Raw genomic sequence first — 12,304 nt, 5'->3', positions numbered from 1 at the left:
TATCAAATACGGTACATGTAGGTTGGTTCAGAAATTAGTTATTTGCTGTTAGATCAGCTCATTGCTGAAAAATTAGCCTGGTAAGGAAACATGTTACATGAATGCTCCATAAAACCAGCAGTATTATTTCTCATTCTTCTCTAATGTATATTTTTAATGTTTTTAGAATCTTTTCTCCAAAAAAACTAATTTTATTGTAATGGTGTGTAACAAATTTTAGGCATGACATTGATATAGTTCTTAATAATCTAAGGAAATGGTTGGTGTAATGAACAATTATGAAGTGGAAATTACTGTACACAACTATAAACTTGTATCATATACTGGAGTCTGATGTGGAAAACAGCTGTTCATGGTGAATATAGCTTTGTAAACGATGTATTTCTCAATGCAGCAAATTAAGGACAGTGCAGTAGTATGGAGTCAATTAAATATTCCCCAAAAGCTTGAAATTAAAAAGTGTGTAGCTTTGTAAACACTGCTAACATTGTACCTCTATGTATTCTCTTAACCCCTTCAGGACACAGCCTTATTTAACCTTAAAGGGGTTCTTCACTTTCATTTAACTGATGATCTATTCTCTGGATAGATCATCAGCTTCTGATCGGCCGGGGTCCGACACCCAGGATCCCCGCCGATCAGCTGTTTGAGAAGGCAGCGGCGCTCCAGCAGCGCCGCTGCCTTCTCACTGTTTACCGCCGGGCCGCCCGCCCACTGACGTCACGACTTGTATCAACTAGAGTGGGCGCGGCTAAGCTCCATTCAAGTGAACAGAGCTTAGCCGCGCCCACTCTAGTTGATACTAGTCGTGACGTCAGTGGGCGGGCGGCCCGGCGGTAAACAGTGAGAAGGCCGTGGCGCTGCTGGAGCGCCGCTGCCTTCTCAAACAGCTGATCGGCGGGGGTCCCGGGTGTCGGACCCCGACCGATCAGAAGCTGATTATCTATCCAGAGGATAGATCATCAGTTAAATGAAAGTGCAGAACCCCTTTAAGGACCAGGCAATTTTTTGCAAATCTGACCAGTGTCACTTTAAGTGGTGATAACTTTAAAAACGCTTTGACTTATCCAGGCCATTCCGAGAATGTTTTTTCGTCACATATTGTACTTCATGACACTGGTAAAATTGAGTAAAAAAAAAAATCATTTTTATTTATAAAAAAAATACCAAATGTACCAAAATTTGGGAAAAATGTCTAACTTTCCATTTCTCTACTTCTACAATACATAGTAATAACTCCAAAAATAGTTACTAATTTACATACCCTATATGTCTACTTCATGTTTGGATCATTTGGGAAATGCTATTTTATTTTTTGGGGACGTTACAAGGCTTAGAAGTTTAGAAGCAAATCTTTGTGAGGCTTACATAATAGAAACCACCCAAAAATGACCCCATGGGTTTTGAGGGCTGATTTGTATGGACCGGTTTATTTACACCGTGTCCTATTTCAAGACCCCCTGATGCACCCCTACAGTAGAAACTCCCTAAAATTGACCCCATCTAAGAAACGACACCCCTTCAAGGTATTCAAAACTGATCTCACAAACTATGTTAACCCTTTAGGTGCTCCACAAGAATTATTGGCAAATGGGGATGAAATTTCAGAATTTAATTTTTTTTTTCCAATTTTTCAATTTTAACCCATTTTTTCCACTAACAAATCAAGGGTTAAGTCAAACAAGACTGTATCTTTATTGCCCTGACTCTGCCGTTTACAGAAACACCCCATATGTGGTCGTACACTACTGTACGGCCACACGGCGGGGTGTAGAGGGAAAGGAGCACCGTGTGGGTTTTGAGGGCTGATTTTTATGGACCGGTTTATTTACACCGTGTCCTATTTCAAGACCCCCTGATGCACCCCTACAGTAGAAACTCCCTAAAAGTGACCCCATTATGGAAACTACGGGATAAGGTGGCTTTTTTTGGGAGGACTATTTTTAGGTTACATATGTTTTTTGGTTGCTCTAAATTACATTTCTGTGAGGTAAGGTTACCAAAAATAAAAAAAAATCTTGGCTGTTTACACTTGGTTTTTACTGGAAACAATGGACTGTTTTGGCACCATTTTAAATTTTTGTTTTTGGACCGTGTTAATCTGGGGGGTTGGGTCATGGGGTATTTTTACAGAGGAGATTATTACGGACATGGCGATACCTAATAAGTCAAATTTTTTACAATTATTTAGGTTTTAGACTATATTATCTTTTTGGATACAAAAAAAGAAATTTTTTGTATCTCTATCGTCTGAGTCTTTTTTTTTTTTAGCCGATTGTATTAGGTAGGGGCTCATTTTTTGCGGTATGAGGGGACAGTTTTATTGGCACTGTTTTGGGGGCTATATGACTTTTTGATCGTTTGCCATTACACTTTTTGTTATGTAATTCATTTTTTTTTTGTTTTACCGTGTTAATCTGGGGGTTTAGGGGTATATTTACAGAGGAGATTATTACGGACGCGGCACTACCTAGTAAGTCTACTTTTTTTTTTTTTTCTTAGTTCTACCCAATTATTATTTTTGGGTGTCTCAAGTCTGAGAACCATAGATTTTTTTGAATAGTCAGTGGCTAAATTGGTGATTGGGATTATAAATGTAGAACTCCATGGAAGTGTGGTACTACCTTAAGCAACCAATAACGCAGAGGCCCGGATGATCGGGGCACGTGTCACACCGAGTGGTGGTGTCCTTCCGTATCCCCCTCTTGTGACACACTGCATTTTTATGGGGGTTCGTCCCTTCTTTCCAGTATGGGGGACCACACCTGGTGTTGGCCAGGAACGATCCGGGCACCTCCAATTCCTAAGGTACTCCCACCTGCTCTTTCCCGGTCAGAAAAAAATCAGGGTCTTGAGGACTGCCTCATAGAACTGGAGGAATGTCCCTGTGTTGCCAGCGCTCTGGAACAGTACAAAAGAGTTTTACATGGCAACCTGCACCAAGTAGACTGCAACTTTTTTGTACCATGCCTTGGTTTTGCGCATGGCATTATATGGCTTGAGGACTTGATCAGAGAGATCAACTCCTCCCATGTACCGATTGTAGACGATGATACAATCAGGCTTGAGGACCGTTGCCGCGGTACCTCGCACAGGGACAGGGGTGATGCTGTTACCGTGAATTGTGGACAGTATAAGGACATCCCTCTTGTCCTTATATCTAACCAGCAGCAGGTTTCCACTGGTAAGGGCACAGGTCTCACCCCTTGGGGTTAGGTACCTGGAGGGGGTAGGTAGGGAGGCCACGCTGATTTTTCCGCACGGTCCCACAAGCAAACGTGGATCTGGAACAAGGGGATACTAGTATAAAAGTTATCCACGTATAGGTGGTAACCATTATCTAGCAGTGGGTGCATAAGGTCCTACACAAGTTTCCCGCTAACACCCAGAGTGGGGGGGACATTCTGGGGGTTGAATACGGGAATCTTGCCCCTCGTAACACAAAACTTGTAAGTGTACCCTGAGGTACTCTCACAAAGTTTGTACAGCTACACGCCATACCTCACTCGTTTAGAGGGAACATACTGGCGGAAAATGAGTCTCCCCTTGAAAGCAATGAGACTCATCAACCGCGACCTCCCTTCCAGGTACGTAGGCCTCCATGAATTTGGCTCCGAAGTGATCGATGACCGGCCTGATTTTGTACAGGCGGCCATAGGCAGGATCACCTTGGGGGGGGGGGGGGGGGGGGGGGACATGCTGCATTATCTGCATAATGCAGGCATTTCCAGATGGCCTTAAATCGGGAATCGTTAATTTCTAACGATAATTTGTTTTCCCTTAGTCCTAACAGCAGCACAGATGGGGTTAACTGCCCCTGTGGACTGGTAGGACCGGCGGAATTTTAATGAGCCCAAGAACCAATAAACGATCTTCAGCTCCCTGAAAGGGAGGAGATCACCCCCCAGCCCACCGTGTCTTTAACAAGTATGATGTAAATTAGGGAGGGATCTTTGTGTGCTGCTGTTAGAACTAAGGGAAAACAAATTATCGTTAGAAATTAACGATTCCCTTACGTCCTACCAGCAGCACAGATGGGGAGATAGCAAGATAAAACCCCTAGGGAGGGTCCTCATGCCTGGCAGAAGTAAGAACTGTCTGCCCGAAAGCCGAAAACTCTGCCATCCTAGCATCTATCCTATAATGGGAGATGAAGGTTGACTCAGAGCTCCAGGAGGCCGCCTTACAGATCAACTCTAAGGGGAGAAGGCTTCTTTCCGCAACCGAGGTGGAGACCGCCCTAGTAGAATGGGCTCTCACAAACTCGGGAGGATCTAAGGTTTGGGAGACAAAAGCTTCCTTAATGGCCTCCTTGATCCAGCGACTAATGGTGGCTTTAGACGCTTTACGGCCTTTAGACTTACCGGCAACAGGATAAGGAGATTCTCATCTATCCTGAACTCTCTGGATCTATCCACATAGATCTGGAGGCATCTAGAAATATCCAGCGGATCTCTAGCTGGAGTATCAGAGGAGGAGGCTGTAAACAAAACTGGTAAGGAGATTACCTGGTTGATATTCTGAAAAGTAGGCACCTTAGGTCTGAAGTATGGCAGAAACTTCAGGAGTACTCTGTCCTGTAGGAAAATAATATATGGATGAATTGCAGAGAAAGCCTGCAATTCAGAAACTCTTTTGGCTGAGGCTATAGCCAGAAGAAAAACCATCTTTAAAGTCAAATATTTGAAATCAACCTCCTCCAAAGGCTCGAAGGGGGAAGATGCTAGACCCCTGAGCACTACTGAAAGATCCCACTGGGGAATGGGTTTCAGTATAGTAGGCTTTAGTCTTTCCGCCCCTTTCAGGAAGCGTTTGATGAGTGGATCCCGAGAGTATGGCCTGTTGAGACAGGCCGAGATGGCACACATTTGTACCTTCAAGGTAGCTGGAGATAGGCCTCTATCTAATCCGTCCTGAAGGAAATGTAGTATCGCAGGAAGGGGCGGATCTGCAGACGCCACCTGTTTGGAATCACACCATGCCACGAAGATTCTCATGATCCTGGAGTAGGCCTTGTTTGTAGACTCTGCTCGGGAATGCGACAAAGTTCTCAGGACCGACTCGGAAAGCCCTTCTATGTTGGGAAGGGACTGATCAACCTCCAGGCTGTCAGGTTGAACCTGTGCAGATCTGGGCAGAGGTGAGTGTCCCACGACACCAGGGTCTGCTCCGGGGGGAGTCTCCAGTATTGTCCCCGACTCATCTGAATGAGCTGGGTAAACCAGGATCTTTTGGGCCAAAACGGTATGATGGCTATTACCGAGGCCTGATCCTGACGAATTTTCATCAATACCCTCGGTATCATGGAAAAAGGAGGGAAGATGTAAGCCAGCCTGAACCTCCACGGTATCGACAGAGCATCTATCGCCAGGGGGTTGTCTTCCCGGTACAGGGAACAGAACCTCAGCACCTTGGCGTTGAACCTGGTTGCCATGAGATCCACCTCTGGCATACCCCAACTGTGAACTAGCTGCCTGAAGACCTCCGGATGCAGAGACCACTCCATGGTCGGTAATCCTCGACTTAAGCGGTCTGCTATCATATTGAGGGAACCTCGGATATGAACGGCAGATAGATGGGAAAGGTTCAGCTCTGCCCACCGAAGAATCACCCCGATCTCTGATAGAAGGGGTAATGACCTTGTGCCTCCCTGCTTGTTTATATAGAGAACCGCAGTCATATTGTCTGACTGGACTTTCACCGCTTTGCCCCGAATTTGAGGGGCGAAGTGAAGGAGGGCTAGCCGGATAGCTCGCATCTCGCGAAGATTGGAGGAAAGATGCCGCTCCAAGGGGGACCAAGATCCCTGCACTTGGGATCCGTCCAGGTGAGCGCCCCAGCCTACAAGGGACGCGTCTGTAGTCAATATGACCCAAACTGGTTGGGTCATAGACTTCCCTGCTGGCAGTCGAAACCACCATCTGAGGGAATTCCGGGTTTGACCGGACAGGGAGCACAGGGAATCTAGCCCCGCAGGGCTGCCGTTCCATAAGTGTAAGACCTCCGACTGAAGAGGACGGAGGTGCCATAGCGCCCAAGGGACTGCGTCCGCAGCCGCTGACATGAGCCCCACCATCTTCATGAGAGTCCGAATAGAGACTCGACGAGGGACATGAAGGACCTTTGCCAGGTCCTGAATCCGCGCTTTCCTTTCTTGAGTCAACCGGAGGGACATCTCCATAGAGTCGACCACGAATCCTAAATATTGGATTGAAGATGATGGGCTCACATTCGACTTCTGCCAGTTGATGATCCAGCCTAGGCGGAGAAGAAAGGAGATTGCGATCTGAAGATGGTGGGTAAGGATCGGAACTGAAGAGGCTATGAAAAGCCAATCGTCCAGATAAGGAATGATAGTCAGCCCTTGGAGTCTCAATGCTGCCACCACCGATACCACCACCTTGGTGAAGATCAGGGGGGCAGAAGAGATTCCGAAGGGGAGCGCGGTGAACTGAAAGTGCCTGCGAACCCCTGAAATCTGGACCGCGATCCTGAGAAATTTCCGGAAGGCGGAATGGATCGGGATGTGAAGGTAAGCATCTTTGAGGTCCAGAGTAGCCATGACATCCCCGAGGTTGAGGATATGGGTGACTGACCTTATGGTTTCCATACGAAACCTTGTTTTCCTTATAAATCGATTGAGAAATCTCAAATCGATGATAATCCGGAGGTCTCCCGTCTTCTTGGGAACCAGGAACACTGGTGAATAAATGCCTAGGCCTCTCTCCCCTGCCGGCACCTCCTCTAGGGCTCCCTTGGAGATATAGTCCTGGATGTAAGATTCCAGGACCACTTGTTTGGCCGGCCCGAAGTTTCGTGTAGCGACGAATCTCTCTGGTGGGAGAGAGAGAAAGTCTACCCGGTACCCGACGGAGACCAAGTTCAGAACCCAAGGGTCTGCGATCAACTGACTCCAGGAGTCTTTGAAAAAGGAGAGACGGCCCCCCACGGGTGTTTGGGGGAGTGGTATGGGAAAGTCTAGAGGAGACACTGCAGGGGCAGCAGGGCTTATCCAAGAGCCTCGAGGAGGCCCATAGTCAGGAGGGTTTTGCCTCCTTGGCGGGTTTACGGGAGCGCCTCGAATACTTACGAGACGGTCCCCCCCAATCTCTGCGCCTAGATTGCTGCCCCGGGCGTCCTTCGCGCCTCTTTCCCTGCCTGGGGCGTCCCCGAAAGGGCTGCTGGGGGAGGCTCTTCCCCTTTTTGTCGGAGAGCCCCTCCATTATTTTGTCCAATTCGGACCCAAACAGCCTGTTTGGTTCAAAGGGGAGCCCGCAGAGGTTGAATTTGGACGCGTTGTCCGCGATCCAGGGTTTCAGCCAAAGTGGTCTGCGGGCAGCCGAAACTAAGGCCATAGTTTTGGCGGCCAGCTTCAGCTGCATCTGGGTGGAGTCAACTAGGAAGTCCATAGCCAGGTTGGCTGATTTGAAGGCTGCCAGGATATCATCCCTGGATACGCTCTGGTCCATGTCTGTTTGGATCTGGTTAAGCCTAGAGCGTAAATAGGTGGCCACTTCAGTGGCCGCGATTGAAGTTGACGCGGAGGCAGCGGCCGCCGCATAACTCCTCCTAAGGGTGCACTCTGCCCTCCGATCAAGAGGGTCCTGCAGACTAGACCCATCGTCTGCGGGGACTAGAGTGCGCCGGGACAACTTGGCTATAGCCATGTCCACCTTGGGAACGGAACCCCACGATTCCACCAAGGGTTTAGCCATCGGGTACATCAGTTTAAACTTTCTGGTGAGAACTGGGCCTTTCTCAGGTTTGCGCCATTCTGTGCGCATCACAGAGAGAAGGGTCTCATCCGCTCTGAAGACACGCTGTGTCCGAACGGCGGGATCGGAGGACTCCCCAATGTCAACATCCTGGTCCCCCGACCTGATGGACTTAAGTAACTTCTGCGTCTTTTCTGGAGGGAAAAAGCAAGAAGTATTTTCTTCTTCCTCAGAAGAAGACCCCACAGACCAGGGGGTAGGTCTTTCCACTGGTGCGACTGGAGCGACCACATCCATGGGAGTCTGAGAGGGTGTTGGTAACCTCTCATTGAGTAACTGCACCACTCCCTTAATGGAATCATCCACGTATGTCTTCGTCCACTGAAACATCTCCTGCATCGTGGGTTCCGTGGATGTCGTGCGACAACTCTCACACCTAGAATAGGGACAGCCGTCGTCTAGGGGCGTGTTGCAATCAAAACACGCCAAATGCTTCCTCTTGGCCCCAGACTTTCGCTGATCCGGATCCCTGGGGGAAGCCATAGTCTGTAATTGGAAAGAAAAGACAGGTCATAACACCTAAAAAATTGGAGGTGGAGAAACAAGACCTTAAGGGGGCCCACCAGCACTAGAAGAAATATAGAGCTGTAACAGAGGAACACACAAACCCACGTCAAGCAATACAACTAAGGATATCACAAGGCGCAGGGAACTCTGGAGCTAGCTTGTCAAAGCGATGCAACCAGAGCACTGAATGACAGGCTCTGGGCGCTTAAAAGGAGAAGGCCCCGCCCCCTGGGCGGGTCCCAGATCGTAAATAGCCCAGATATAGAAGAGAGCCAAATACTGGCTCAGCCTGCTGTAGATAGCTCCCCTGGGTCGTCCTGGATCCCAGGATGTATATAGGGGAGCAACTTTAATCAGGGAGATGAGGAAAAAACCTCAGATCGCGCTGCGAAGAAACCGGAAGTGACGTAGCGCACAAGTGCGCGTCACTTCCGGAAGATGGCGGCGCCCATAGCGCCACATGCATGCGGCGATGGGAAGGAACGGACACCCGAAAACACTGAAAGGAGAGGGGAGGGGACACCCCACCCCCCGACGGTCCCCAGGTACAAAAAATCGCCGCCATCAGCCTAAAATAAAGGCAAAGAAAGAGAGCCAAAAAAACGGGGCGATCCTATCTAGACGAAAGGAGCCCCTAGCACTCTCAGCTCCCTAAAAGGGAGCGATACGCCAGTCCAACCTGTCCAAAGGACAGAAAAAAACACGGTGGGCTGGGGGGTGATCTCCTCCCTTTCAGGGAGCTGAAGATCGTTTATTGGTTCTTGGGCTCATTAAAATTCCGCCGGTCCTACCAGTCCACAGGGGCAGTTAACCCCATCTGTGCTGCTGGTAGGACGTAAGGGAATGTGTCATTGCCAAACTGTAGAGTGAGGTCCCCACTCCAGTACAGCCTGACACTGGGCTTTCTGACTAGGCCCATATGCAGCACGAGGCCCCAAAACATCCTCATCTCGGCTGCACTGACCGGAGTCCAGCCACCAGCCCTAGTCAAAAACGAGCCCGGGTGTTGAGCGAAGAACTGTTAGGGGTACAGGTTAGTCTGTTCCACCATCAGATTTACCAGTTCCTCACTGAAAAAAAGACTGAAAAAGTCGTATTCAGTGAAGCCCACTGTGTAAATCTGGATTCCTGATTAACGAACAAAATCAGTAATTGCAGGCTCAAAGTTCTCTGGGGTACACCAGAAAAGTCCACCTGCAGGGAGCTCAGGTGGACTGACCTGGTGGGCCGGAAAACTAGTACGAGCCCCAGAGCTGCTCGTACTAGGCTGGGCCACAGGGTCCCTAGCATGGGGGTCCCCTCGATCCGCCTGGCGGCGTCTCCGCCGCCTTGGGGGCTCATCATCGCTTGATGATGATGAGGATGACAACAGGAACGTGGGGTCATACTCATCCTCACTGGGGCTCTCGGACTCGGAGGGCGTATGCCTCCTCGGCCGAGAACGTCCGGCGGGCCATCAGGGAGTGTGTGTCTGATTGTGTGTGCGCGGAATTTTTTTCAGGTGTGCGTATGTGTGGGGCACGGGTGTTCACGCACTTACCCTATAGCTATTAAAAAATAAAATAAATAAAATACCTAACTAAAAAAAAAAAAGTGTAAAAAAGAAAAAAATATATACAAATGAGCTGTGGGGCTGGGTGGGCAATGCGCTAACAGTGGCCGGACGCAAAGAGTGCCGTCCACAGTTAGCACATGCAAAAAAAACAAAAAAAAAAACTTGCACCCCCAAAAAGTGTGCGTGTGTGTGTGGCATAGCTGCAGCACTGGGGGGGTCTAGGGTCACACAGCTAACTGCTGTGGACCCCAGACACCCGATCAGGGGGCTCACAGACCAGAAAAGTTTTTTTTTTGTTTTTTTTTTTGTTTTTTTATTTACCTAATCTAACCCTAAACTTGCCCTAACTATCCCTGCCTACACCTCACTCTACCTGCCTGCCCCTGCCTCCTAAGGTGCCTTTTGGCACCAAAAACTCACAATGTCGGTGGGCAGCGCGATCTCCTGCTGCTCTCCCTGCTCCATGGACCGGAATGAGCGGGGAGAGCAGCGGTGGAGATTCAAACTTGCCGCGCTCTGCCAACATGCCGCATGGGGACCAATCACAGGTGATCCTGAGAGGTGGCTCGATCGCCACCTCACAGGATGGCGATTGGTGGTGTATAATCACACCACCGATCACTGTCCTTTCCGGGTTATCGGGTGATCAAAGACCCGAATAACCCGGAAACGCAGAAAACCACAGGTCTGAATTGACCTACGGTTTTCTGCGATTGCTGACATCGGGGGGTCACAAGACCCCCCTGGGCATTGGTACAGAGTGCCTGCCGAATGATTTCTTATGTACCAGGACGTACCGGTACACCTTGTGTCCTGAACAGGTTAAAGGGGTTGTCCAGGATGGATATAAAAAAAAAAACATGGCTGCTTTTAGGGCTAAAACGATTACTCGATTGAAACGAGTAATTCGATACCCAAAAATCCTTGATGCAAAATTTTTGCATCAAGGATTCGTTTATGTCATGTGACCACAGAGCAGGAGTAAAGCGCTTGCTATTACTTACCGCTCTGTGGTCACCCGCCGGCCTGTACCGTGCTGCACTTTCAGCCCTGACACATCGTCAGGACATCGTGCACGTATGCGTGCACTATGACCTGACGCTGTGTGACGTCAGTGCAGCGCAAGGAGAAGACTGAGGAGTTGTGGAGCGGAGCCTCTACAGGAAAGGAAAGTACTGGCACTGGGGGGCAAGCTGATGGCACTGGGGTGGGGGAGAGCTAAAGGCACTGGGGGAATGGACCTGATGGTTCGGGAGCTGAAGGAACGGGGGAAGGGGGGGGGATCTGATGCACTTTTGAGATGATCGCAGAGGGGGGAACGAAGGGTGGCAGGGGGTCTGATGAGTTTTTATAAAGAAAAAAAAGTCTATCAATTCATTTTTTCTTATTAGAATACTCGATTAATCGTAAAAATTATCAGTAGAATACTCGATTGCTAAAATAATCGTTTTCTGCAGCCCTAGCTGCTTTCTTTCAGAACAGCACCACAGCTGTCCCACAGGTGGCATGTAGAATTGCAACAGTATCATTCCTGTCCAACCAACTTTTAGCTCGCAAAATCCACGGAAAAAGGCATGGAAAAAACTCATTTGATTTCTATTGCTTTTTTTTTGGGTGGTAAAAAAAAAAACCCAAAAACATACAAATGTATGTATAAGGGCCCTTTATGGTATGAAGCTGCAATAAATAGACAACCCAAGAACTGGTGTGGTGCTGTTTTTGAAAGAAAACGGTCGTTCTTCAGATCCCATCTTCACATGGGCAGCATTTTTAATCAGTGTTTCTAAGCTAAAACCAGGAGTGGGTCCAAAACACTAGAGGCTTACATTTTCCATTATACTATTTCTCTGTAGAGTCAAATCCTTGTTTTGGCTTTTATATACCGATTGTGAAATATGGACCAAAATACTGACTATGTAAACGTAGTCTCAGTCTAGGAACAATTTTATTTTCAGGATTTATAGTTGGGATCAGTATTTCCCCAACACATCGCTGCTTAATCTTAGTCTATGGAGGACTTATCACAAGACTTTGTCCATGCAATTCCATGGGTCACAGAGTGACAAAAAAATAAATCAAATAAAACGAACATGTCATTAGAGTTCACTCCATCAACCTTCACCTGACTGCTATGCATGACATGTAGAAGATTTTAACCCATTATTCTTAAGTATTTACAAGCAAAACTGCATTAACAACATTTACGGTTGTATGGGATAAAAAAATAAAAATCATACATGTGTACTCTGATTTTGTAAATGAGTAAACTGAACATCTGGAATGTTAGGCTCCATTTACAATAGAAGCCATGGTGCTGTTCAGGATGTTGCATTCATTTTACTGTCATAAGTAATGGAACCCCGGGCAGAGGCTCCGAACATCAATGTGAACCAGGTCTAATATAGTCAAAGCTTTTCTTGTGTGTCAGTATTTTGTCTGAACATCTAATCAGACCCCTGTTGAGGCC

Source organism: Bufo gargarizans, chromosome 7 (assembly GCF_014858855.1).
Source record: "Bufo gargarizans isolate SCDJY-AF-19 chromosome 7, ASM1485885v1, whole genome shotgun sequence".
In the NCBI taxonomy this organism is placed as follows: Eukaryota; Metazoa; Chordata; class Amphibia; order Anura; family Bufonidae; genus Bufo; species Bufo gargarizans.
The sequence above is the reverse complement of the archived record's forward strand: the minus strand, read 5'-3'. Positions refer to the sequence as shown.